Source organism: Chlorocebus sabaeus, chromosome 7, assembly GCF_047675955.1.
Source record: "Chlorocebus sabaeus isolate Y175 chromosome 7, mChlSab1.0.hap1, whole genome shotgun sequence".
NCBI lineage: Eukaryota > Metazoa > Chordata > Mammalia > Primates > Cercopithecidae > Chlorocebus > Chlorocebus sabaeus.
This window is the reverse complement of record NC_132910.1, coordinates 135869244-135893874: the sequence shown is the minus strand read 5'-3', so window position 1 is coordinate 135893874 and position 24631 is coordinate 135869244. Positions and strand designations below refer to the sequence as shown.

The 24631-nt window shown below is 43.6% G+C and overlaps 1 protein-coding gene across 5 annotated transcripts in view; it reads right to left on the bottom strand.

Annotated features, from left to right (window-relative positions):
* Nucleotides 1–24631, bottom strand: part of SNX25 (sorting nexin 25) — a 153214-nt gene that overhangs the window by 121448 nt on the left and 7135 nt on the right. The window contains exon 1 of one of the 5 annotated variants that reach the window (XM_008000440.3): nt 14724–14892. The exons of the other annotated variants lie outside the window; for them this stretch is intronic. The gene's annotated coding sequence lies outside the window, so the exon portion shown is untranslated. Of the gene's footprint in view, nt 1–14723; nt 14893–24631 lie in introns of those variants that run through there. 5 annotated transcript variants of the gene reach the window in all.

The following is a 24631-nucleotide window of genomic DNA, read 5'->3' as shown; positions in this document are numbered from 1 at the left end:
CAGAGGCGGATGGATCACTCGAGGTCAGGAGTTTGAGGTCAGCCTGGCTAACACGGTGAAACCCCATCTAAAACTTAAAAAATTAGCCAGGCTTGGTGGCAGGCACCTGTAGTCCCAGTTACTCAGGAGGCTGAGGAAGGAGGTCTGACTAAGCCCAGGAGATGAAGGCTGCAGTAACCCATGACTGTACCACTGCATCCAGCCTGGGCAATATAGCAAGACACTGTCTCAAACAAACAAACAAACAAACAAAGAGTTGTTCCTGAATTTGAGTTCTTAAAATGGAAACAGCCTATAAGGGCTGGGCATGAATACGACTGACATGCATATCTGAAGTATGTTCTTTGGATATGTGTCTATCTTTATAACTTTCTTCAAAAATGTTTACTTTTTATTCTTATTTTTTATCTTCCTAGTTACGGATCTACTACCTCTTGCCATGTGTCTGTTTATTTATTTTATCCCTCTACTTCATACTTACATGTAACATACAAACATGTTTGTCACTGCTGACTACATCTGAATAAGGCCTTTCGTCTATTTAATGATAAAACGGTGGTTTCTCTAAGAGCTAGGGGAAGGGGGGAATGGTGAGTTAATGTTTAAAGGGTATAGAGTTTCAGTTTGGTGGGGGGGTTGCTTTTTGATAAGGTCTCACTCTGTCACCCAGGCTGGAGTGTAGTGGTGCAATCTTGTCTTACTGTAGCCTCGATCTCCTGGCTCAAGCAATCCTTCCACCTCAGCCTTCTGAGTAGCCAGAACTACAAGTGTGTGTCTCTGTGTGTTTCGCTATGTTTTAAGTTTTTTGTAAAGATGGGAGTTTCACCATGTGGCCCAGGTTGGTCATGAACTCCTGGCCTCAAGCGATCCTCCCACCTAGGCCTCCCAAAGTGCTGGGATTACAGGCATGAGTCACCGTGCCTAGCAGAGTTTCAGTTTTACAAGATGAAAACAGTTATGGAGATAGATGGTAGCAATGGCTGCACAACATTGTAAATGTATTTAATATCACTGAACTGTATACTCAAAAATGGTTTAGATAGCACATTTTATAAGTATTTTACCATAATAAAAATCAAATTGCAGGGGAGATGGATTTGTGAGAATAATGTTTTCTATTTCAGCTCGATTTAAGCAAAACCCCTACCTATTATTCTTTCAATCTGATTTTCCAATCTGGTTCTGAAGTTCCCACACCCTACCCGCTAGGAGTCACCGGCCCTTACTAGAAAGAAAACAGTTCTTTGTTCCTATCCCATCCCCATAGCCTGATGGAGAATCTGTAAGCCAGGAGAACAGGAAAGAGAAAAAAAACACCTCATGGGCCACAAATAACTGGGTTACTATGTGCAGTGTCGTGATACGTGTCGGGTTTCATCCAGGGTTCCTGGCTCCTAACTCCCACAGCCGGTCTTTGTTCCAGGCTTTTTTTATAATGTTGGGTGTGTCTGGCCTTAAGGCCGCTGACCTTTTTCTGTCCTCCTTCCACTCTCAGGGTCCCTTGCCTCTCTGGCTGTGGGTCTTAAGACCTTCCCATCAGAGAGTCCCACCCTATACTCTGGAGGAAGGCAAGCTCCAGAGGAGGGCTCGGTGAGCTTCGGGACAGCTGAACATGTGAGGTTCCTGCAGGGTGGTGCCCAGGGAGGGCATGAAAGCTCCGCACCCTTCCCCCATGCCTCACCATAGCATTTCTTCATCTGTATCCTTTGCAATATCTTTTACAAAAAAACAGTAAATATAAGTAAGCGTTTCCCTGAGTTCTGTGAGCTGTTCCAGCAAATTGACTGAACCCAAAAGGGGGTCATGGGCACCTCACATTGAAGCTGGTTGGTCAGAAGTTCCAGAGGCCCAGACTTACAGACTGATGTTGGGGGTGGGGGGTTGAGGGCTCTTGGGGACTGAGCCTCGCTTAACCTATGGGCTCTGACACTGTCTCCAGGTAGACGGTGCTGGAACAATTAGAGGGCACCCTGCTGGTGTCTGCTGCTTGGTGTGTGGGGAAAAAACACCCACACATTTTGTCACAAAAATCTTCTATGTTTATGTTTGCTGTGGTACAAAAGTAGAGGAAAAACAGTTTTCTGTACACATTCTGCATGGCAATTCCTTTTTATGGATTTACTATTTATGAAGCCAGAATCTCCTCATGTCTGAATGAGTGGCCACTACATACTCTATTTCTTTCAGGTCAAAAGGGTAGAATCCACTAATCATTTTCCCCAAGATGAAATTTCAGAAAAAAAGAGAAAGAAGGTAATGAAAATTCAACAAATTTAAAACATGAATAAATTCCTGTGGCTCCGAGGACAACCAAGCAATAATTGTCTTCATTCTCCTATTTACAGGTTTGAAAAAAAGGAACTTCACAAGGCAGATTTCCCCAAAGACTTGTTCTATTATGCTAGCATAGGCCTCAGGTAAAGACAACCTCTTCCTGACAATCATCTTCCTAAAATGCCTGTTTTAGGAAAGAGGAAAGAAAACACATGTTCAAAATACACTCACAAAGGATAACTGATAATCTTCAGTATCCCAGTCCAGAAATTAGGACTGGGTACTCTACTCTTGCTTTAAGTTTTCAGCATCCATATCACAATATTAACTCATAAAAGCTCTTGGTGAACCAGACCACTGTCCTGTAAAATATACACCTTATTTTCTATTTAAATAAATAAAGTGAACAACACACAAAAGAAACCAAAATAAAAAAAAAAAGCAAAAGATAAAAAAGATTTAAAAAACAACAACAAAGTTTGTCTTCATTTTAAGATTTAAACCTATTTGAAAACAACGTATCAAGATCATTTTTAATTACCCAGTGAGTTTTTCTGGAGACAGAGAACATTTTAAGAACATTTTTAGAGTATTTTTCTAAAGACAGAGCAAAACTTGAAAGCTTTTCTTTTTTTTCCTTTTGAGATGGAGTCTTGCTCTGTCATCCAGGCTGGAGTGCAGTGGTGTGATCTCAGCTCACTGCAACCTCCGCCTCCTGGATTCAAGCAATTCTCCTGCCTCAGCCTCCCGAGTAGCTGGCACTACAGGCGCCGCCACCACGCCCGACTAATTTTTGTATTTTTAGCAGAGATGGAGTTTCACCATGTTAGCCAGGATGGTCTCGATCTCTTGACCTTGTGATCCGCCCGCCTTGGTCTCCCAAAGTGCTGGGATTACAGGCGTGAGCCACCGCGCCTGGCCGAAACCTTTTCTTTAATATATGTGACAATGCACATACGTTTTATCAATAAAGCCTTTTCTGAATATATGTCAGCTTTCTGTTTACTCTGGAGTACCAGCCAATATGTGCTCAAACTATCTGTGTGTCAAGGCTACAGAAACCCTCTTATGAGGAAACGACATCCAGAGAGAAGCCAGGCAGAAAAACCTGAGTACTCAGACACCGGGAGCAACTGAGCAACCAGGAACTCCCTGGAATCCAGCCAATATACACACCTCATTGTCCGCTGTTTTTAAGTAGGACGCTGCTCACTGGCAGCCAGAACAGCCAACCTGTAACTCGCAATTTTTTTTCATGCCTATTACCTGGTCTTCTCAAATAAACAAGTGCTCTCGCCTCCACTACATACAGTTAAAAGTTTAATGTATTTTTGGTGCTATTTTGTAAAGGGAAACAGTTGTACAGAGTTCAAGGGGTGACAAGTGTAATATCCTATAAAGCTACTGAAATGGTTCGTCTTATAAAAGCAAACACAAACTCCCCAAAAATCATCATTAACCACATGGAGCCGTCACATGGCTGAGTCTCTCCAAGTATACTCAGCATCTGACGATCTACTGGGATCTCATGACTGATACTCTCATTCTTAAACTATGATATTCTCAAAACCAGGACCTCTTTCAAAACACTGATATTCTGCCTCAGCCTCAAAGACTAATTTATTCCAAACCAAGGAAATGAAGAAAATAGGCATATCCCTCCTCAGAAGGATGAGAAGGGACTAAGAAACTTGAAAGATCAGCTACACCTAATATGACTAAGATTCTGACAAAAGATCGTCACGTGAGCCATAGTGTCATTCCCCACCTGGAAGGCAAGCAGCCAGGTTAAGAGGAGGAACACAGGCGCCCACGGCAGGCGGGCTCCACTCTGCCATTTACTAATGTGGGTCCTTGACCCAGCCACTCTCCTCTCTAGCTTGCTTTTTATGTGGGCTAATATGCCTCAAGATGATCAGATAAATAATATCAGGGATCTAAAAAAAGATGATAGGGGCCTGAAAAGAACTCTAAATGTGTAAAGGGGATTGCAACAACTGTGCTGCTAGGTGCTCTAAAATTTTTTTTTTTTTTTTTTTGAGACGGAGTCTCTCTCTGTAGCCCAGGCTGGAGTGCAGTGGCACGATCTCGGCTCACTGCGACCTCCACCTCCTGAGTTCAAGTGATTCTCCTGCCTCAGCCTCCTGAGTAGATGGGACTACAGGTACATGCCACCATGCCCAGCTAATTTTTGTATTTATAGTAGAGACGGGGTTTCTCCATGTTGGCCAGGCTGGTCTTGAACTCCTGACCTCAGGTGATCCGTCCACCTTGGCCTCCCAAAGTGCTGGGAGTACAGGCAAGAGCCACCAAATCCGGCCTAATTTTTTTTTTCCCAACAACAAAAAAAATGAAAGTTATGAATTTTGGATGATATCTTCAACTAATTCAATGTTATCACAAACTCTGTAGGCTGCCACTGTTTGGGCTAAACTTCGAGCCATGTTCAAGCCGTGGGTGTCTAGTCTGTAATGGCTGCTCTCACAAAGCTCTTAGCAGAGCACTCACCAGACAGTATCACAAATACAACTCAAAATGTTACCAACTTTCAACAAATCCAAAGTTGGTTGATCGATGGGTTTTCTAAAGGCACAGGAATGGCAGAAATAAAGGCAAGGAGAGGTTGAAAACTTAAGCAACCAGTAAGACACAGCATAACGGAGCACATAATTCTTGAAGTATTTTTTGCCTTTGAGGATATGCTTTACAGAGAAGAAAGTGCACATTCCCTGGAGATGTTTTGCTATGATGTAAAGCATTTAAATATCCAAACAAAACCTGGTTTGACAGTTTCCTGAGTTGCGCTTTTATTATGCTGAACCATAAACTAAAGAATATCTTACTTTCCTTATCAAAAAAACCCAGAAAATTGTTAACATGATACTGAGAGGTTATCGTTTAGGGAGATTGTATTAACAGAAAATAGTGGATTTGTGTCTTTTTTTCCCCTCTTAATCAAGCACAATTTCTACTTTAGATATAGGAAGGAGCAGCTATTCTTTGAAATTCAACCTACAAGGTTTCTTATATTACTGTTCTTCTAAATTTCAAAGATGCTATAATTTCTTTTTAAACTGTTATTTCCAATTACATAAACAGCAGAGATACATTCTCTGTTATAGATGTAAGGAATTAAACTGACTCATAATGATCCAGATGATCACTAATACCATTTTGGTATATTTCCTTCTTCTCAGTGATTCCAACACTTACTATGTAACCTTGGGCAAGTTACTTTTCCATAGCTCACTTTCCTCATATGTAAAATAGAGGTAACAATAGTACCTACCTCACAAAATTGATATGAGCGTTAACACACACCAAGTACTATAACAATGTCTGACCACAATAAGTTATTGGTAACTTTTTCATTTGTACACTTTTTAAAAGAAATTGGGGCCGGGCGCGGTGGCTCAAGCCTGTAATCCCAGCACTTTGGGAGGCCAAGATGGGCAGATCACGAGGTCAGAAGATCGAGACCATCCTGGCTAACACGGTGAAACCCCGTCTCTACTAAAACTACAAAAAAACTAGCCGGGCGAGGTGGCAGGCGCCTGTAGTCCCAGCTACTTGGGAGGCTGAGGCAGGAGAATGGCGTGAACCCGGGAGGCGGAGCTTGCAGTGAGCTGAGATCCGGCCACTGCACTCCAGCCTGGGCGACAGAGCGAGACTCCGTCTCAAAAAAATAAAAATAAAATAAAAAGAAATTGGGATCATGGTATATACACATCTTTGTATCTGGCTTTTTACACTCAGTACTTTATCATGAATATCTTTCATAATAATAAAAGACTCAGACAATGTTTTGAATAGCTTATACCATAATTTATTCTCTTACTCTATATTTAGTTTGTCTCCACCTTTTTTTTTCTATTTCAAACAAAAAATGTTGCCACTGTTATGCTACTGGTACCACCAAAAATGTTCTAAAACATACTAAAAGCATCTATAAAATATATAGCTGGATTTGGACTCTGACTTAATTCAAAAGATTAAATGCCTCAAGAATTTTCTTTTGCTTCACAGGGGAGTCTTTTTTTCCTTCCAGTCAGGGTCTCACTCTGTTGCCCAGGCTGGATGGAGTACAGTGGCACAGTCATGGCTCACTACAGCCTGAAACTCCTGGCTACTATAGGGGATCGGGCAGGGTGGTGGAAAAAGTTATAAAAAGTTATAGGGAAAGAGGCAAACCTTCTTGGAAGGCCAGGAGGTTTTGCAAAGCTGAAGGCAGCTAATTCTCTTACCCTGAGGCAGAAGGTGAGAAGTAGATGCCAGGGAATGGAGGGGAGTTTACCTAGATAAGTTTATTTACTTATGCTGTCCTGGAAGCTGACCTTAGATCATCAGCACACAAGACTGCTCCCTGCAAGGGGGGACAACAATGTTAATTACCCACAGATTGTGTTGGCTCCAGGCCTTTGTCCTTAAATCTGTACTGAATATATACAAGCAGCTCTGGCTTATCAGGACTGCACGGTCTCTTCAGACCCTAGTGCCAGCAGTACCCTAGCCACACTCACGCGAAATACCTGCATCTGCATATTCATTTCATCTGGCTCGGCCAGGGCCAGGGTCCGCAGGATAGAGTCAGCAGGGCTCAAGGAATCCTCCCACCTCAACCTCCCAAATAGCTGTGACTACAGGCGTGTACACAAATCCCAGCTAATTTTTATTATTTTTGTAGACACAGGGGTCTCACTATGTTGCCCAGGCTGGTCTTGAACTCGTGTCCTCAAGCAATCCTCCCACCTTGACTTCACAAAATGTTGGGATTAGAGTTGTGAGCCACTGCAACTGGCCAAAAGGGGAGTCTTCTATCAGCTGAGAAGAAACTGAAGGAACAAAGGAGAGAATGGGGTGGGGGGTGAAGTACTCTGAGCTTTTCTGGCCTTGAAGCACAAATTACGCATAGGTGAACTGGAAAAATCCCTTTTCAGCCTCTTTGGCCAACCCTAAACCATGTCCCTTGAAAGCCCAGGTCCTCTGAGCAGGGCACCTCCAGAAGAAGACCTGAGTAATGAACAAGAGAGGCCGTGTGAAGGCACAGGTCAGGGCCTTCTAACCCCAAGCGGTACTTAGTAAGACCAACACAGCTTCTAAAAGCCTACATCTGTATCCTGATTTTACCTCACATGAACACAGAGGAAGATGAATGGCAGATTAGATCAGAAGCTTCTGTAGCTTATTACACCATGTATCAAAGTATGTTTTGCATCCAGGCCAAAGGCCAACCATGCCTATATGCATCAAATGTATGATTCAGGTTCTGTTTATACTTCCATAATGAAAGATAATTATGTGTTAAGATAGATCCAGAGACTACATCCTATGAAGGGATATGAAACCATTAGATCTTTTCTCTGAACAAATACGAAATTAAAATGTGCTTCCCACTGGGGCATAATCCCCTTCTTATTACTATGACAAAAGCATATTCCATCACATTAGAGTGGCAAAAGCACTCAGCTAAAACCCAGAATAAATGAGGCTGCAGTTGCTTCTTCCCCATTAACTTGCTGGGCTATAATGAACATGTCCACCTCTCTGAAAGTCACGTCAATGTAAAATAATAATGCCTGCACTATTTACATTAATGAATTATTATGCATTTGAAGAAGGATAATATGCACGTAAAAGTGCTTTAACAATTATAAAGCAGTTCACAGATACAGGTTACTATTATGGTTCCAAAAGTCATAGTCTAAACTTTTTAACAATGTTAATTACCTTTCTGAAAAATGATTATAGTTATATTACATGGGATTGATGTTAGGACCTCTCATGCTGTCATATTTTACTTTCATAGCAAATTCTTTTCGTAATGTGTCCTGCTGATTAACCTGCATTCTAAAAGAAAAATAAGTATTAACACAAAGGCAAAATCTTTATTAACTGATCAATAGAAGTAGATTTTGAGGTCGGTTATTAATACTTAGGTTGTTTTTGGGCCCAGTGGCTCATGCCTGTAATCCCAGCACTTTGGGAGGCCAAAGCAGGCCGATTATGAGGTCAGGAGATGGAAACCATCCTGGCTAACATGGTGAAACCCCATCTCTACTAAAAATACAAAAAAATTAGCTAGGCATGGTGGCGGGCTGAGGCAGGAGAATGGTGTGAACCCGGGAGGTGGAGCTTGCAGTGAGCCGAGATCACGCCACTGCACTCCAGCCTGGGCAACAGAGCCAGACTCAGTCTAAAAATAATAATAATAATAACAATAATAATAATACTTAAGTTGTTTTTCCATTCAATTGGAAGAATTAGATTCATGGGGAGAAAAAAGAGCTGTATCTCTAATTTCTAAGATTCAGATCTGAAGATCTGTACAAAACATACTCCATTTGATTACAAGAGAAATTTAAGTATATTTCAAATCAGACAAACACTTGAAAATTGAAATCAGAACATGTACTTGAAAACATACTGGCAGATAGCGGTTTGACTAAATTGGCAAGTAGAGAACGAATAGAGGCTAGAAAAAATGAATGAAGAAAAGCAAACTGGCTTAGAAAAAGGTAACTGAAAATCCTGACAATAATTTTTGCATTCCTAAAAAAGTTTGTATGATAAAAAAAATTCTGTAACTATTTTATCACTGGCTTCTATTGTAATTTTGAGTTCATAAGGGAAATCATAGGTTTCTATGATACGAATCATGTTTCCATCAATTTATTCAATCATCTAACATTTACTAAGGACTCACTCTGTGTGCCTGGCACTTAGCTGGGTACTGGAGAGGGAACGGTAAACAAATTATGTTATCTGTACTCACAGGGCTTCATTTATTTATTTATTTATTTATTTATTTATTTTCAGACAAAGTCTCACTCTGTCACTGGAGTGCAATGGCGCAATCTCGCCTCCCAGGTTCAAGTGATTCTCCTCCCTCAGCCTCCCGAGTAGCTGGGACTACAGGCGCCTGCCACTACAGTTGTATAATTTCTGTATTTTTAGTAGAGACGGGGTTTCACCATGTTGGCCAGGCAGGTCTTGAACTCCTGACCTCAGGTGATCCACCCGCCTCAGCCTCCCAAAGTGCTGGCATTACAGGTGTGAACCACCACCACCAGCCTTGGCTTTATTTTTGATGGAAACTCATAATCGGGTAGCTAATGAGCCATACCACCATGGAAGGCTGGGCTTAGGAATTCTAATATTCTTCCTGTTCTGGCATGCTCTCTCCATTTCATTTTCTAGCCCACGTCACAAAAGAAAAATTACTCAAGTATACAATCAATCTAAGAGAATTTTGAAGTTCATACATATTGAAGTATATTGCAAAAATAATTCTCATGTCATAATAGTTCTCACTGATAGCACTGAACATAAATGATGAAGGAACCAGAATAGCTGCCCCTGCTTTAAAGCTGTCCTGTAACTCAACAACTGAATGAATCACATTGAATTGCTTTTTCCACAGAGGTCTTCAGTCATGAAAGCAATCACTGTTTTGTACTCCATTACTGTCCTGGAATACCATAATTCCATGATCTTAGTTAATTTGTTAACTATGAGGAAACATTTTAAATGGTCCATTTTCGAGGCATGATAATCTAAGTACTGGTATCCAGCCTGTGGATATGACAAACTGCACGGCTCGTGCACCTAGAAAGTCATGATAAGCAAACAGGATGTAGAGGAGGGGTCAGCCCATAAAAGGGAAGAAAATTTCGTTATCGGGAAATTGAAACTTAAGCTTGGAAGGGGATGGGTATAACCTTATAAGGGGGATAATAAAACTCAGGCGACTTCCGGGAAGATGGTAACCCCATAGTACTTGACCAATGAGGAACTGGAGAGGGGACTTGCATGCTAGGAGATAAATTACCTGCTGAAACTGCCCCCAGTGTGCCTGCCTACCAGACACCCCATCTCGCAAGACCACCATTAAAAGTCTCACTTCTGCTGTTCTTCGTGTCTCTGAGTCCATTCTTTGGGTTTAGACAGGTGAGTGTGTTTTTCACATTAACTAGCTTTTAAATAAAAACTGGTGATAAAATACTTAGAAAAAAAAATACATTGGTAATTTGATTCACTGGGACCTTGACTTCCATAGTTCCTTTGAAGTGAAAAGTTGGACCCCACACCCAGCAGCCCAGATAGCATAAATGTATCATATTAAGAAGTGGAATGAATTACTGCCATAAAAGACTAGCTGCATAAAGACAAAAATGCAATGCAATTAAATCTACTCAAAGAGGCAGACTTTTATATCCCTTTTAATTGATGACTAAAAGTTATTTACTACAGTCCAGATCTAGATCATACAAATTGCTTCTTCTGCTTCTATCTAAAATAAATGTGTTAACATTCAAAGAATAAATTCTGCTTTCTTTTTTTTTGGAAGACGGAGTCCCGCTCTGTCGTCTAGGCTGGAGTACAGTGGCACCATCTTAGCTCACTGCAACCTCCACCTCCCAGGTTCAAGCCATTCTCCCACTTCAGCCTCCCGAGTAGCTGGGATTACAGGCGCCCACCACCACGCCCAGCTAATTTTTTGTATTTTTAGTAGAGATGGGGTTTACGCAATGTTGGCCAGGCTGGTCTTGAACTCCTGACCTCAAGTGATCCGCCTGCTTCACCCTCCCAAAGTGCTGGGATTACATGTATGAGCCACTGCGCCTGGCCAATCCTGCTCTTAAAAAATAAACAAGTTATTGGCCGGGTGTGGGGGCTCACACCTGTAATCCCAGCACTTTGGGTGGCCGAGGCGGGCAGATCATGAGGTCATGATATCGAGACCATCCTGGTTAACATGGTGAAACCCCGTCTCTACTAAAAATACAAAAAAATTAGCCAGGCGTGGTGGTGGGCACCTGTAGTCCCAGCTACTCGAGAGGCTGAGGCAGGAGAATGGCATAAACCCAGGAGGCAGAGCTCGCAGTGAGCCGAGATTGCACCACTGCACTCCAGCCTGGTGACAGAGCAAGACTGTGTCTCCAAAAAAAAAAAAAAAGAAAGAAACATGTTATGTTATTAAGACAGGCCTTTGTGCAACAGCCATTCCACTAAGTAGAGAGGACTGAGCAATGCAGCCTTGTGTACGTGGATACATAACCATGCTAATATTAGACGTGAGTTAGTTTCCTTGGGCCTTGTTGACATCAGGAAGCCCCTATCGGTAACTTGAAAACATTCTAAATCAGTTTTCCTCAAGAATCACTTGGGGAATTTGTTCAAATGCAGATTTTTAGACACTATTCCCTTACATTCTTAATTCACAAAGTTTAGGATATGTCTTTAGAGTAGGTATAGTATTTTTAACAACATTTCCTAAATTATTTCTGTGACCCTCAGACCACACTTTAGGAAACACTGCTAACTGATCCTGATGATGAAAATTATGATCCCTGGGCCAGGCACGGTGGCTCATGCTTGTAATCCCAGCACTTTGGGAGGCTGAGGCAGGTGGATCACCTGAGGTCGGGAGTTCAAGACCAGCCTGACCAACATGGAGAAACCCCATCTCTACTAAAAAAAAAAAAAAAAAATTAGCCAGGTGTGGTGGTGCCTGCCTGTAATACCAGCTACCTGGGAGGCTGAGGCAGGAGAATCGCTTGAACCCGGGAGGTGGAGATTGCAGTGAACCGAGATTACGCCATTGCCCTCCAGCCTGGGCAACAAGAGCAAAACTCTGTCTCAAAAAAAAAAAAAATTATGATCCCTGAAAAAAACAGAAGTGTTTAATTATTAGGAAAATCAGGGAGGTTTGTTTTAATGTGGAGTCATTCATAACTTGGACTTTGGGTTAACTAAAATGATAATTATAATATTTCATTTCTATGTTCATAAAGAGGCAGTATGAACTTTCTCTACAGAATTTTATTCCACAATGATAGTAACAAGCCATTAATCACTTTAAAAGGCAAGGAAAATCAGTTGAATGCATGAGAGGTAGTTTTAAATACAGTGCTTAGGCCAGGCACAGTGGCTCACGCCAATAATCCCAGCATTTTGGAAGGCTAAGGTGCGCCCATGAGTTGAGCCAGGAATTCAAAGCCCAGCCTCGGCAACATGGCGAAACCTCATCTCTATTAAAAAATTTAAAAACTGGCCAGGCGTGGTGGCATGTGCCTGTAGTCCCAGCTCCTCAGGAGGCTGAGGTGGGAGGATCACCTGAGCCCAGGAAGTCGAGGCTGCAGCGAGCCAAAATTGCATCACTGCACTCCAGCCTGGGTGACAGGAGTGAGACCCTGTCTCTAAATAAATAAAAATATAAAAATAAATAAATATCGTGCTTGAATCAAAAATCATTTATTTTCCTGGAATGGTCTACACTGTGTACAGGCAATAAATAAACCCATTCTTGGAAATTTAACATGGTTAAAACATACTCCTCTAAAGAAGAAACAGTTCTCCTTCCCAATACCTGACTTGTGTGCTATGTAGTCAGTAAAACTGTGCCTGAGCACAGTCACAAGAGAATGGCCTGAATGACACGGGTACACCCAGAGAAAGCCGTGGGTAAAATAATCAACAGATGGCAACCCCCATTCTCCCCACCCTCAGCCTCCTCATCCCTCTGATTTAATAATGGATCATGCAATCTTCCTTCAACATTTCACCAGAGAACTTCCGGGGGCAATTCCTCAGTCAAAGAGAAAAAAGACGACAGACATAGAACATTCCACCCACGCGGCAACTGGACCTCCTCGCCTCCAGCAACCCTCATCCCCACTCCCCGGAGCTCGCCCATTCTCATGGCCACATGGAAGGCTTTTGCGTGACAGCAGATAGGAGGCCTCGCAGGCCTCTGATCCTTCCGTTTTCTCCAAGCTCTCAGCTTCCTGCCGGCCTCGGCTCCTCCCTTGGCTTGATGAGGCCTGGGGGCTCTCATTAAACATTCTTGTGCCCTGGCCCTCCGTCACACCAAGCCCACAGACATCTCCACTGCTTCACTCCAGGAGCTTGTTAGCGTTCCACCTACAAAACTTTCACAACCACACGGCAGGCGGCGCTAGTCTTTCCTGGCCTCCAACTTCACATCTTGGCCCTTAACTCCTCAGCACTCAGCCCATGTACCTTTGCTGATGCCCTGATGAGACAGCAGAGCACAGAGATCAAGAGGGCTGGCTCTCCTGTCAAAGAAAGCCTGGCACCATCCTAGCAAGCTCTGTCACCTTCGGCTAGTCACCCCATCTCTCTAAACCTGCTTCCTGACCCATACGATGGGAATAGCAGAAACTTTCTCATAGGATAACTGTGAGGGTTCAATGAGAATGTGAAGTGCCTAGTGAACTGCTTGGTACACAATAAGGGCTCAATAAATGGTTCTGCTGTTATTCTTTCCAATGATGTTTTTTCCAAACCTTTTACCGCCTCTCTTAAAATTACCCTGTACAGGCACAGGCTCACACCTGTAATTGTGGCACTCTGGGAGGCTGAGGCAGGAGGACTGCTTCAGGTCAAGAGGTAAAGGCTGCAATGAGCTACAATCCTCCTCTACACTCTAGCCTGGGCTACAGAGCAAGACGCTGTTTAAAATAAAATAAAATTAAAATAAAAAAAAATCCTCTACACATATCATAGTTCTCACTATCAGTAATTAATTTTGTCTCCCGCTTACCAAAATATTTGAGACTATCAAGCTTGAAATACCTTAATTCCCTGCCATTCTCCACGAAGTTCTCTCCATGTGCCCCCGTTTTTATCTCCTACTAAAGTCGAATCCTCCCACCTATGCTCTGATCCTGCCCCCCTGGGCATGGCTCCATCAATTGCCATCTATCTCTGAGATGTTCAGGCCCTTCCTCTCTACTTTTCCATCTTTCCCTTAACCTAAAAATGTGCTTAAATGTCTCTCCCTGACAACAACAAAAATCCCGTAACACACACTCCACTCGAGGTACCACTTTCTCTTCTGGCTTTCTCAGCCAGGCTTCTACAGAGCACAGGCCGCACACTGTGAACCTCTCCACTCCCACCCCCGAACCACACTGGCATGGACCTCCAAAGGCCCCCCAGTTGCCAAGTCCAGGGCACACCCTCGATCCTCCCTCTGGACCTCTCTGCCCCACCGGACACTGTTGGCCATCTGCTCCCTCTTGCTCTCTGAGTTTCTCTCTCCATCTCACAGCCTCTAAATGCTCCTTCTCTCCTTGGTGGGCTGCTTCTCCCTTGCCTACACTTGGACTCGCTGCTTCTCAGCCATCCTACTGCCCTGGGCAGTCTCATTCCCTGTAGTCTTAACTGTCGGGTATACACTGACCACCAGCAAATCAACCTGCTTAACCCTGATCGCTCCTGCAAACTGCACACCTGCAGACCTAACCGCCAGCTGGACAGATCTGCAGGCATCAAAAAACCTACATGGCCAAAATGTACCACATCCTTAGACCCCACCGTCCCAAACCTACACAAAGGGCACTTGTACCCATTCAACCTCCAAGCCAGAAACCTGGAATTACCTAGATCTCTCCCTCTACTGTCCACAATAAATGCATGCTTACCGAGCAGACATGAAGAGCATGATGAAGCCGCCTGGGTGGAAGGGCAATTGATTCGGACCTTCAACAACAAGTGGAGCTGAACCTACAAAAACACAGGCAAAGGCCTTCCCGGGTGTACACACACCCGCCCAACAGTAAACTCGGGAACAGCAAGCAGTTTGGCTTGAAGAAGAGGAATAGGAGTGAAGGCTACAAAGGCAGCGCAGCTCTGTCATGAAGACCTTGACACGAGGCCAGGCATTGTAGACCCACAACCTCCCTCCTCTCTAAGTGACTGGCCTAGTTCTACACAATGACGTAAGGGAAACAAAACAAAAAAGATAAATGACTGGCCTCGGCCCATCACAGAAATCCTGTCCCCCATGCCAACAACAGGTAAGAAATGGGCACCTGCCCAAACCTGGCCAGTAAGATGTGAGGGGAACACTGCCAGGAGCATTTCTAAGCACATTTTCCTTGTTCCAGAAAGGGACTCTCTTCCTCTGGTATCATCCTGCATGGCCGTGGTGCCTAAAACAGATACAGTCACCCGGACAACAGCCCGAAAGCTCTTCCGACTCACAGGGCTAAGAAACACAGAGAAACGGTCCTAGAGGCTCAGTGGTCTCCACGTGGAGCCCGCCCTAGCCCTGAGCTTGTCCTCTCTCTGGACTGTGTATTCTTTCTTAAGAGAATACATCTCCTTATTGTTTAAAAATAAAAGGAAGGAGATACAGGGATCAGTCATGTTTAGAGAACATTGGATCAAAAAGCTAAACAGATTTCTTTATAGTAGGAGTTCTTACAATGTTCATTTAATCACACACATTGTAAAGCTTTAAGAATTTAGTTTTTCCAAGGCCCAGTGTGGTGGCTCATGCCTGTAATCCCAGCACTTTGGGAGGCCAAGGTAGGAGGATCACTTGAGCCCAGGAGTTCAAGACCAGCCTGGGCAACATAGTGAGACCTTGTCTCTACAAAAAATTTAAAAATTAGCTGGGTGTGGTGGCACATGCCTGTAATCCTATCTACTTGGGAGGCTGAGGTGGGAGGACTGCTTTAGTCCAGAAGGTCAAGGCTACAGTGAGCTATAATTGTGCCACTGCACCCCAGCCGGGGCAACACAGTGAGACCCTGTCTCAAAACAAACAACAAAAAAATTTTTAGTTTTCTCAGACTTATTTGACCAGCAAACTAGCCTCCTGTGCTTCCTCTTCTTTGTTTTTTCAGTGTACCTAAAAGCATCTTCCAGAATTAAGTGTTAATGAATCATAGTTTGGGAAACACTGATCTTTACCAGAAGAGACTAAAAAAGTATATGCCTGGCTGTTATAATGCAGTGATGACACAGTAACATAGGCACAGAAAAAGTGATCGCAGAATCCAAAAGGCACCACTGCCATTCTACTAGGTTCTCACTCAAAATGCCAGATGGGTTTCATGCTATGTGCCAACTGCGAGAATTTTTAGTGGCTGCCCGGAATGCTGTATTGAGAGGGATGCTGCAGTCACATCCTGGTGCCTTACTTGATCAGTAAAGATTCTCATGAGCACAGAAGGGACAGCTGTGACATCATTCAAGTTCATTCTGAGACCTCTGAAGTGACCTTAAGTCCTAAGCAGATCCTAGAATCATCCCAAAGCTTCCCAAGTCGTTTTAATTCTGAATCAGGCCAGACTAATTTTTAATAATTAAAAAGGCAATAAACTGGTTAAGTGTATAGACTCCAGAGTTAATAAAGAGAGACATGGGTTTAACTCAGTTCTTTCACTGATTATGTAGCCTGGGCACATCATTTAACCTCACTAAACCTCAGTTTTCCCATCCGCAAAATGAGAATAACAGTCCCTACCTCCCATGGTAGATGTAAGAATTAAACTGGGTAACGTAATGCAGTGAATACATCTGCAAACAGCCAGTGCAAGAGATGTTAAGTTTAGCTCTACCAATCACTAAGGCATTCACTTCATGACGTTCACATTATATAACTCCCGTAATACATGTATTTGTCCACTGTATTCATAGTCATAGATGACGGTGAAATGAGTCAAAGTGGGGCCACAGGAATGATTTCCCTGAACCCATTAACAATGCCAACATATGCCATGCTAAGCAAATGACATAGAGGATTATAAAGCACAGTTCAAAGTGAGTGTCACTGGCCTTTAAGAAGACACAGACATACTGGCCAGGAGCGGTGGCTCACGCCTATAATCCCAGCACTTTGGGAGGCCGAGGCGGGTGGATCACAAGGTCAGGAGATGGAGACCATACTGGTTAACACGGTGAAACATGGTGAAACCCCGTCTCTACTAAAAATACAAAAATTAGCCGGGTGTGGTGGCGGGCGCCTGTAGCCCCAGCTACTCGGGAGGCTGAGGCAGAATGGCGTGAACCCGGGAGAAGGAGCTCGCAGTGAGGAAAGAACACGCCACTGCTCTCCAGCCTGGGCGACAGAGTGAGACTCCGTCTCAAAAAAAAAAAAAAAAAAAAAAGACACAGAATATACAAATCCAACTACTGGGTGATTGTTTTCTGCAATACACAGATCTCATATGTATTTTTTTCAGATCCTTCCGTAGAGGGAGTCAAGAAACAATGACCAGTCCAATAGCAACAAGCCTCCCTCACACTCAGAACGAGTTACTGAGACGAGTTACTGAGACGAGTTATTGAAATGAGTTATTGAGTTACTGAAATGAGTTATTGAAATGAGTTATTGAAATCCACTTTAAAAAAACAAACAGGGCTCATCTTGGAGAAATGGTTAATTCCAGGTATAAGCAGAAGACATTCAAACTGAGCCTGAAACATTTGGTTATACCACATAGCAAGAAAACACTCGAAGACCACAAGGGTTATGTCCAAAGGATGCAAGAGTCAACTAACAAGGGCTCCCACTGGCCAAAGATGGGACAATATAGGCTTCAAAAAATATATTAAGCACAACTTATTGAAACCCATCAAATATGGTCAAATCCATGAATTCATTTTATATATATATATATATATATATATATAGAGAGAGAGAGAGAGAGAGAGAGAGAGAGAGAGAGACGGAGTTTTGCTCTTGTTGCCCAGGCTAAAGTGCAGTGGTGTGATCTCAGCTCACTACAACCTCCGCCTCCCGGGTTCAAGCAATTGTCCTACCTCAGCCTCCCGAGTAGCTGGGATTACAGGCATCCGCCACCACACCCAACTAATTTTTTGTATTTCTAGTAGAGACGGGTTTCACCATGTTGTATAGGCTGGTCTCCAACTCCTAACCTCAGTGACCCACCTGCCTCAGCCTCCCAAAGTGCTAGGATTACAGGCGTGAGCCACCACGCCCAGCAGAATTCATAATAATACTTTTTAAAAACACACAATGGGAGAATTGGTCACCTTCAGAGGATAAGGAACTAACTCACTGTGGAAACTGGTAAAGTAAAGAATCAAGGTTTCATCCAGCTTTTCTACTGAACTGTACCTTTATGTAACCAAAGAGTAGACAAGGGACAAGAGACAATACTCTTCTAAAAGTATTTAAGTCAATAACTGAAAAATGACAAAATATCACCATCTTGTCACTCCTACTAAATTAATGGATCTAGGTATTGAGTGTCAATAGCTACTAATATCACAAAAGGAAAGAGAACCAGGTACAACATGACTTCTAATAAAAGAGCACACCACTAGCTAAAGTCTTGCCAAAGGAATCAAACAGGAGTTTGAGCAGGCCTCTGGACCCACTGTCAATTCGCAGGACACAGAGCACACAGAGGAGCACACTGAACTGCATCACTGATGTGCAATCAGCAAAATCCAGACACACGACACTCTACAGGACAAATCCTCTAGGTTCCTCAGTAGATAAACTAAAGAAAATAAAAGGATAGAAGGGAAACTTTTTTTTTTAAGAGACAAGACTAAACTATTATGTCCACTGATGCACACTGGAGTGATAAAACTATAATGACACGCAAGGAAGTGATTCCTATAAAGTCAAGATGAGGTTGCTAAGGTGGGAGAGAAGGTGCTGACATTGGGGTGGAGATACAAAGAGGTGTATCTCCAGGGCATTCTCTCTATAATCATCCATCCATCTATACATTTGTTTGGTGGGATTTTCTGAATCTGCATTTTTTATTTTATAATAAAAAGGTTTGCAAAAAAATAAGTGTAAAAGCTACCACTCAACATCTTCCATATCCAAAGCATGATATTCTTTATTTTACAAATGTTCCAAAGAACCTTTGAAAGTATTTACTATATCCTTTTTTCAGATGAAGAGATCTCTCTCTTAAGCTGTCACAGTTACTAGGGGAGAGCCCAGATTCAAATCCAGACCAATGACAAACTCCAAATCCATTCTCTTCATGCCTATGCTTTACTGATTCCCAGTTATTCATTCTTTTAAATATGTATTGCTTATCTACTAAATCATCCAACTAGGCCTTTAGACACAGAGGGAAGTTTCTGCCTTCACATGGAGTTCAATACCTAATGAAGAGGAAACACCAGGAGCCATCCGAATGAGTATAAAATTACAACTGTGACAACTACCTTGAAGGAGCGGTATACGGCACTATATTCCTACCGTGAAAGACCGGTATACATCTACTGTGAAAGAGTGGTATACGGTGCTATATACCTACTGTGAAGAAGGGGTATATGGCTCTATATAGCTACTGTGAAGGAGGGGTATATGGCGCTATATACCTACCGTGAAGGAGAAGTATACGGCGCTATATATCTACCATGAAGGAGCAGTTTATGGGCGCTATATACCTACCGTGAAGGAGCGGTATACGGCGCTATATTCCTACCGTGAAGGAGCGGTATACGGCGCTATATTCCTACCGTGAAGGAGGGGTATACGGCGCTATATTCCTACCGTGAAGGAGGGGTATACGGCGCTATATTCCTACCGTGAAGGAGGGGTATACTGCGCTATATTCCTACCGTGAAGGAGCGGTATACGGCACTATATTCCTACCGTGAAGGAGGGGTATACGGCGCTATATTCCTACCGTGAAGGAGCAGTATATGGGCGCTACATACCTATGGTGAAGGAGGGGTATACGGTGCTACATACCTACCATGAAAGAGGAGTATATGGTGCTATATCTATGGTGCTATATACCCACAGTGAAGGAGAGGTATTATGGCACTATAAGAATATGTAAGTTGAAAGATAGGAAAAGCTTCCCTGCAAAACTGATGACTGAGGTCTAAAGGAAGAGAAGTTAACTAGGTAAAGGGGGCAGCAGAGTGCTCAAGGCAGGGGAAACGATATATAAAGTCCCTACAGACAGAAAAAGCCGGGCCCTATGAGGACTGAGGGTGGAGCACGAGGAGTGACAGTAATTATGACTGGAGGTTAGGCTAGAGAGCTAGGAAGAACAATAAGTTACTGAAAGTTTTAAACAAACATGTTGCTAAAGAGGAATTTGATTAGACTTGCATTTTTAAAAGAATCAATGGAAGGGGGAGCCAACATAGAGGCAGAGACTAATGGAAAGGTTGTTACAGTTATCTAGGTGGGACATGATGGTAGCTGAGACCAAGCAGGAAAGACTGAAAGAAGTGGATGAATGCAAGATACTCAAGAGATAAGGGCAGGCACCCCTGTAATCCAACATTCTGAGAGGCCAAGGCAGGAGGATGGCTTGAGTCCAGGAGTTTGAGACCTGCGTGGGCAACACAGAGACCCCATCTCTAGAAAAAACTTTTTTAATTAGCGCGGGTCAGGCACAGTGGCTCACACCTTTAATCCCAGCACTTTGGGAGGCCAAAGCAGATGAATGGCTTGAGCTCAGGAGTTCAAGATCAGCCTGGGCAACATGGTGAAACCTGTCTCTACAAAAAATACAAAAACTAGTCAAGGGTGGTGGCATGCATCCTTAGACCTAGCTACTTGAAAGGCTGAAGTGGGAGGAAGCCAAGATCATGCCACTGCACTCCAGCCTGGGCAACAGAGCCAGATCCTGTCTCAGAAAAATAAAAATAAAAAAAATTAGCTGGGTGTGGTGGCACCCACCTGTAGTCCCAGCTATTGTGGGGGTGAGGCATGGAGGATCACAAGAGCCCAGGAGGCCGATGCTGTAGTGAGCCATGACTGTGCCACCACACTCCAGCCTGGGCAACAGAGTGACACCCTGTCTCAAAAATAAATAAATGAATAAAAAAATAAAATTAACAAAAGAGGAAAAAGGACAGGACTTGACGGAGTGCCTATGGGGTATGAGGAGAAGGAGATGTCAAGAAGGACTCAGTTAAGCCGGGCGCGGTGGCTCACACCTGTAATCCCAACACTTTGGGAGACCGAGGCGGGCAGATCACGAGGTCAGGAGATCGAGACCATCCTGGGTAACATGGTGAAACTCCGTCTCTACTAAAAATATAAAAATTTAGCCAGGCGTAGTGGTGGGCGTCTGTAATCCCAGCTACTCGGGAGGCTGAGGCAGGAGAATTGCTTGAACCTGTCAGGCAGAAGTTGCAGTGAGCCGATCGCGCCACTGCACTCCAGCCTGGGTGACAGAGCGAGACTCCGTCTCAAAAAAAAAAAAAAAAAAAGGACTCAGTTGTGGGACCTGACTTTCGGAGGTGCTATTCACTGACACAGGAACAAGAGGAACAGAGACAGACATCGGTCATAAGATGTCATGGACTCAAGCTTCGGGTACCACTGGGACTGCCAGGTGGAAATGTCAAGTTAAGCAGTTGAATAAATAAGTCTGAGGCCCAAAACTAGATCTGAAACTCAGGAATAAATCTCCTAAGTCCTCAATGTAGACAGGGATGATTATTGTAGGAGGCCAAAGTTGAGACTGCCCTAAACTAAGAGAATAAAGAATGAGACCTCAAGAATGACCCAAATGCAAATCTGGGAAACATCCAACTTTCTGACCTATCTAGGGGTTGCAATTTCAGAAAAAAAGAAAGATTCAGTGAAATGGGAAAAAAATCAGAAAAAAAAAAGAGATTAACAACTCTGCTTCAGGAAAAACACATGGAAATTTCTGGAACAGTTGAGATGTAAATTTCATGTATAACAAATTGGCAGCCTGCAAGCAGCCCTCAGGTATATATTTTCATGAGTTGATTTACATAAGAGGAAGAGGCCTTGTGGGAGGTGGCTTATGTGTAGGGACTCACGGTTGGGGACTAGCGAAGACCCTGGCTTGATCCCAGCAGTCAGCCTGAGCCAGATGGAGAGAAGCCACAAGAAAAATGAAGACGCTGTCTTCACAGGAGATGCAAGGAGGGGCATAAGTTCCTTAGCTTCCATAAGAAGAAAACATTTTTTCTTTTCTTTTTTTTTTTTTTTTTTTTTTAGACAGAGTCTCACTCTGTAGGCCCAGGCTGGAGTGCAGTGGCATGACCTTGCCTCACTGCAACCTCCGCCTCCAGGGTTCAAGTGATTCTCCTGCCTCAGCCTCCTGAGTAGCTGGTACTACAGGCACGTGCTTACCACGCCCGGCTAATTTTTTGTATTTTTAGTAGAGACAGGGTTTCACCGTGTTAGCCATGATGGTCCTAATCTTCTGACCTCGTGATCTGCCCACCTCGGCCTCCCAAAGTGCTGGGATTACAGGTGTAAGCCACCATGCCTGGCCCAAAAACATTTTTTAAAAACAAGCCTGAGTGAGAGAAACAGGGCTAGCCTCCCAGCTTCTATAAAGCATACATGGGGCCTTGGCTTAGATAAACCCCGAAGGACAGACCAAGCCCCTCCAGACACACAGCTCTGGAAGACTGAGACAGTAGCACCCTGGCAGGGAACATCTTTCTCACAAACTGGCAGTGGCACCATAGCACGGGGACCTCTCTCCAGTGCTTTGCAGGCAACAAGAATGGAAGAATGGAAGTTGAAATTATCCCCAAATACATGGGACACTGTCTGTGGCTCCCAGAAACGCTGATGGGGTGGCAGAGCAAGCACGTAGGAGTACTGCAAGAGGATGAAGTTCTGTATGCGATCAGAACCTCATTAAAAAAACTTTAAAATTAGTTTAATTTATGTAAACTCACCCATATATACAGGTGGGTGAGAACTACAGAAATTCAGGTTACTTTAGAAATGAGTATTTGTAAAATATTTATCTAATTTTCCAAGAGATATATTCCACACTAAAATAGAAAGTCTATTGAATAGATTCTAGTAGCCTAATACACAAGTTCATATGTCTTATCCTAAAGATGCACAATCCCTTGCTCCCCTCTTGGCTTCAGAAGCATTTTACTTGGAGTTACACCATATTCATTTTTCTTTACATCCAGCTTGTGGCTACTCATACCTAGAAACCCTGGGCTGACAAACACCAGGACTGGCAAGGGCTTAGAGTAGCTGCTGAGTGCTGGCTAGCTGCAGGGGCAAAGCAGGCATACCTCACACACCTAGCTGCCTTCTCCCAAAGCAACACCTGCGCTGAGAGGCCCACCAACATACATGCAAACCTGCTGGGATTTCTGGAAAGTTCCACCATACTTACAAAAACTACAGAAGCAGGCCAGGGGTGGTGGCTCATGCCTGTAATCCCAGCACTTTCTGTGGCCGAGGGGCACGGATTGCCTGAGGTCAGGAGTTTAGACCAGACTGGCCAACATGGCAAACCCCTGCCTCTACTAAAAACACAAAAATTAGCCGGGGTGATGGCGGGCGCCTGTAGTGTCAGCTACTTGGGAGGCTGAAGCAGGAGAATCACTTGAACCCGGGAGGCGGAGGTTGCAATGAGCCAAGAATGCGCCACTGCCCTCCAGCGTGGGTGACAGAGCCAGACTCCGTCTCAAAACACTATAGAAGCACATACTCCTAGACTAAAGCAGGGTGTGACTTACACCTAAATCCTCAGGCTAACCAGGAGAGCCCCTGCGAAGGGCTGCCTACCTACTTGTCATCCCCATTCAACCAAACAACCTAGGTGGGATAGGTGACCTACAGCTGTGAAGGATAAAAATACAGGTTCTGAGTTTGCAATTTTTTCTTTCAAAAGTACAGCTGCAATGTTAAAAATGCTGGCAAGGTGGTATGCAATTATTTCAATACTAACAGCCTTCCACAGACACTGTTCATTTTCTGTGTCCTGAACCCTTGGCACCAAACTCGCTGCGTCACCTTTCTAGCACAACCATGTGTACCATTCTGACTATAAAGAATTCTACATTTTAAGGAATCTAGGGCACTTCCCATCCCCAAAATGATATGGTTGGGAAACGAAGCCTAAGATATTTTTAGGAAGGCAACAGTCAATTACCATGACCAATGTGACATAGTGTGCTTCAAAAACAAAAGCAGCTTAAGACTCAGGAGTGCGAAATAAATCCCCTGGGAACGGCCAGAATTAAGAAGGCTCCAAGTAGAATATTCAACTTGGGAGACGTTCCTAGGATACATCTGCTGTTATATACTGTGGGATCCTTTGGTTTGGGGTTGAATTTATTGTTTAAAAGAAATGTTAGGGCCCTCCTGAGAATATTCTTGAACCTATCTGTAATGATAACTAATGAAAAAGTCTCACTCACTCCTGAAGGTACTGCCTGTTGTCTCCATTCACACAGCTTCATTAACTCTCACTTTTCATCACTGCAGCTACACAGTATTTCTGTCTCTCTCTGTCTCTTTTTTTTTTTTTTCAAGACAGAGTCTCACTCTATCACCCAGGCTGGAGTGCAGTGGCGTGATCTTGGCTCACTGCAACCTCCATCTCCCGGGTTCGAACAATTCTCCTGCCTTGGCCTCCCAAAGTGCTGGGATTAAAGGCATAAGCCACTGCACTCGGCCCAGTATTTCTCCTTTTAAGTCCATCCCAATCACATATCCATTCAATGTTTCAAAGCACAGCTCTGATGCTATCACTCCTGGGCTCAGAAAATGCCAACAGTCACCACGCCTGAAGACTAAAATTCAGTTCTATTCCCCGGCATTTCCACGGCCTGGCCAACA